Genomic DNA, 4,471 nt, shown 5'->3' with positions numbered 1-4,471 from the left:
CTGCGTCAGCTAGGGACTGCGTCAGCTAGGGACTGCGTCAGTTAGGGACTGCGTCAGCTGAGACTCGTCAGTTAGGGACTGCGTCAGCTAGGGACTGCGTCAGTTAGGGACTGCAGTCCAGTTAGGGACTGCGTCAGTTAGGGACTGCATCAGTTAGGGACTGCATCAGTTAGGGACTGCGTCAGCTAGGGACTGCATCAGTTAGGGACTGCATCAGCTAGGAACTGCATCAGTTAGGGACTGCGTCAGCTAGGGACTGCATCTCAACCTCCACGATGAGGGCATTTTTCAGTAAGTGGGTTATCCTCATAGCCTAGTGTCTATGCTCCCTCACTCTAGTTCCATACGGCACTGTCCCAGTTATCTAGTCCAGAGCCATAGACACTATAAGGGTACATTTTGTCCTGTTTGGCTCTACCCAGAATCACCCCTCCTCGTGATCGATACACTTAGTAACTATAATCTAGTCTCAGGTTTCATTTACTCCAGATCCCAATCGATATATTAACCAGATGGTTTAAATCCTCAATCAATCAAATCAATTTAGGAACCTGGAGTAAAACGGCGCGTACCTGTATGACTCTTCTGATGACACGGGTTTCAGAACAATAAATCACGTTTATTCTAAATTCCAGAAACGAAAAAAAAAAGGGTTTTAAAGCAATTATGAACATCTTTTAACCAATCAGCATTCAGAGTTAGACCCACCGGTTGTATGACAAGGCAATAAATCACCAATAAGATACCTCCAGCATCCTTTTCTAACTCCCCATTAGACTACCAATGCAATTTTTTTTAAATCTATGACAATAGATAAGAGAAGTACCGCATTTACGAGAAGATACGGTCTCGTACCTCTACAACTATTAAGCGTTTTTTTGTTGTCTCCCCCCTCAGGATGATCAGTCCTTCAGTTGTTGATGAAACTCTAACGGCTACTTAAAGACTCTAATCAATAAGGTAGCCTTGAGGATTCCTTCTAGAACTTTACTTTAACACTTGATAATAACAATATAAATGAATATCAACGTGTGTGTGTGTGTGTGTGTGTGTGTGTGTGTGTGTGTGTGTGTGTGTGTGTGTGTGTGTGTGTGTGTGTGTGTGTGTGTGTGTGTGTGTATATATAAGCTACAAATCTACAGCTATCTTCTTCTTCAGGTAACAGGTTCTTCTAGCGAGCCAAAAGATGTCAACAAAAAAGATTCCAGCATTTATACCCTAATCCTTAAGCCCAGTGAGGAATGTGTGGTTATCGCCCCTTGCCGTTTATGACTCCTCCCTTACCCTATGTTTTCTAAACCAAACCTTCCTCCTGCCCCAGGCTTAGGCGAGTCGGGACGCAACTGGCCTCCGACCTTTTCTGCAAAAAATATCACAGAACTAAGCCTAGTATTCTGACAATATGGAAGAAAAAAACAGGGTGCCATTTTTATTTTTTACCTTTATTTAACTTGGCAAGTCAGTTATGAACTAATTATTATTTTCAATGACAGCCTAGGAACAGTGGGTTAACTGCCTTGTTCAGGGGCAGAAGCGACAGATTTGTACCTTGTCAGCTCAGGGGTTTGAACTTGCAACCTTGCGGTTACTAGTCCAACACTCTAACCACTAGGCTACCATTTGGGACTCAGTCCTAGTAACATAATAACAGATCCGGGTGGATTGTTCCATTGGTTAGAATTAATAAACTATTAAGAGCCTAACACAGTCAGGGGTGGATATATCTATCCTCGAGTACTGTGGGGGGGTGTTGTGTTGTGTTGTGTTGTGTTGTGTTGTGTGTGTGTGTGTGTGTGTGTGTGTGTGTGTGTGTGTGTGTGTGTGTGTGTGTGTGTGTGTGTGTGTGTGTGTGTTGTGTGCGTAAACAGCCTGGATATATCTATCTGAGTACTGTGGGGGGTGTGTTGTGTTTTGTGTGTGTGTTGTGTTGTGTGCGTAAACAGCCTGGATATATCTATCTGAGTGTTGTGTTGTGTGCGTAAACAGCCTGTGGTAAACTGATGAAGATCGCTGGACCGGAGACGGTGAAGACCTCTGGGACACGGTTTTGGAGCCTGGATGACAGATCCACAGGCCTCCCCTACAAACAATAGGGTGAGGAGAGAGGAGGGAGGAGGAGGGTGGAGGGGGGGTGAGGAGAGGGAGGGAGGAGGAGGGTGGAGGGGAGGGTTGAAGGGGGGGGTGAGGAGAGGGAGGGAGGAGGAGGGGGGTGGAGGGAGGATTGAAGGGGGGTGAGGAGAGGGAGTGGGAGTGGGAGTGAGGGATGAGGGGAGGGGGGTGGAGGGAGGGTTGGGGGGGGGTGAGGAGAGGGAGGGGAGTGAGGGATGAGGGGAGGGAGGGGTGGAGGGGAGGGTTGGGGGGTGAGGAGAGGAGGGAGGGATGAGGGGAGGGAGGGGTGGAGGGAGGGTTGAGGGGGGGTTGAGGAGAGGGAGGGATGGGAGTAAGGGATGATGGGAGGCAGGGATGTGGGGGAGGGAGGGAGGGATGTGGGCAGGGAGGGAGGGAGAGGGATGGATGAGGGACGGGAGGGAGGGAGGGATGAGGGGAGGGAGGGATGAGGGATGGATGGATGAGGGGAGGGAGGAAGGGTTAGATGAGGGTACATGTGTATTTGACGACAGCAAATGTGAACAATCTTCCTCCTGTAGAACTGATAGACATGACATTCTATTAGTCAGTTGCTCATCAGAACCTAGAACCGCGTGTGCTAGAGCAGGGCTGGAGCGAAAGCGTCCACAACCCAGTGACTCTCAAGAGGAGGGAGGCCACCAGTGGTCTAACACATCATAATCTACTGCTGTATCCAGTGATGGAAAGGCATTTCAGACAGCCAAAAAGCATTTCAGACAGCCAAAAAAGCATTTCAGACCGCCAAAAAAGCATTTAGACAGCCAAAAAAAGCATTCCAGACAGCCAAAAAGCATTTTAGACAGCCAAAAAAGCATGTTTACACCAAAGAGTTTGTAGCAGCGTTCTGCACTCTTCTGCTATGTTTGGTTCTACCTGTAGATAAAAAGGTTTTAAATTTTTAAATTAGACCTTTAAATTGTTAATGATGGTATTTATTGTGTTCCAACCCAGGTCTAGGTACATGGATAGCTACACCAACAACAAGATCGTCAAAAGAGTACAAGTCCATGTGCAGACTTTGTTCCCGGGGTCGAGTCTCGAGACCTACAACCCCTGCCCGTTCAAGTGGGCCGGGACCAACCACGTGGTGCACAGCGGCTCTCTGTACTACAACAAGGTCCAAGAGCAACATCGTGAGGTGTGTTACTGTTTCCGAGACTGGGCGCGTTGTGACCCCGAGACCCTGGTACGCCACAGCTTCCCACGGCGTCTGCCCATACACCTGGGGAGGCTTCTCCGACATAGACCTCCATGGCCGGCAGAGCTGGGTCTGTGGGCCGTCTGTGCCACCAATCAGAATGCCGGAAACATCGTCATCAGCCAAGCTCAACCCGGAGACACTACAAATCCTCGGAACATGGAACACGGAATATTGCAGCGGGCCTTGGGGAGTCAGCTACATGATCTGCGGAGACACTCTACATCACCAACTCTCACCTGACTGGTGCTAAAGGTTTGCACTGCCAGTTGCTCCACCAGGACGTCCAGCTATGAGTACGCAGACATCCCCTTCCATAACCAGTACTTCACGTGTCCCATGTTGGGCTACCAGCGCCAGGGACCGGGCTCTGTACGGCTGGAACAACGGACACCAGGTTTCTGTTCAACATCACGTTGTTCCACATCATCAAGACAGAGGATGAATCCTGAGGAGGAAGAACATGATAGGATCTCAGAGGAACCCACTGGAACACTGACTAACATTCCTGGTGTTCCGGTGTTCACCGGTGTTCCGCCAGTCATTGTTCGGAGTTCTGTTGTTGTGTCTCTCCATTTTCTCTTTTTGCTCTCTTCTTTTGACAATCCATCTTTGGCCTCTTGTTTTCTTTTCAAATTCCATAATGCAAGGCTTAACATTGATAGTTTCCTGGACGGCCAGGGTATCGAAGACACCCATTGGCCTGCCAAACTCTGGAAAAACTGGATAAAGTCTCAGCACACTTCTACTGTCGAATGCAAATGTATTGTAATAGTGGTTTGTGCCTCCAAAAAGCATGACAAACTCTCAGCTGCTCTACACTCGACCCCGTAAGTCTGAGACCATGAGAGAATTTGGTGTATTTTAATTTCAAGCCAGTCAATTCAGGAAGTAAACTGAAATTCCTATTGAATAATTGAAAAAAGCCATCTACTTTGATAATATTTCAATAAACTGAAAAGGTGTAAAGTTTTGGAATTGTACATTTAAAACACTTCCTGATTGACTTACTTCAATTCCAATTGAACAACCTGATTGGGTGGTTTGGGTAACATGCCTCTGATTGGGTGGGCTTGGGTATCTATGCCTCTGTAGCTTTTGTATCCGTAGCAACAGTATCAATAGGAGTATGCTTTTATTCAG

The 4,471-nt window shown here is 47.6% G+C and overlaps 1 pseudogene; it reads left to right on the top strand.

Moving 5' to 3' along the window:
- Positions 1-1,986: 1,986 nt before the first annotated feature.
- LOC135566104 (noelin-3-like) lies at positions 1,987-3,780 on the top strand (annotated as a pseudogene).
- Positions 3,781-4,471: the final 691 nt, after the last annotated feature.

This window comes from Oncorhynchus nerka, unplaced genomic scaffold, assembly GCF_034236695.1.
Source record: "Oncorhynchus nerka isolate Pitt River unplaced genomic scaffold, Oner_Uvic_2.0 unplaced_scaffold_7238, whole genome shotgun sequence".
Lineage (NCBI taxonomy): Eukaryota > Metazoa > Chordata > Actinopteri > Salmoniformes > Salmonidae > Oncorhynchus > Oncorhynchus nerka.
The sequence above is the reverse complement of the archived record's forward strand: the minus strand, read 5'-3'. Positions and strand labels throughout refer to the sequence as shown.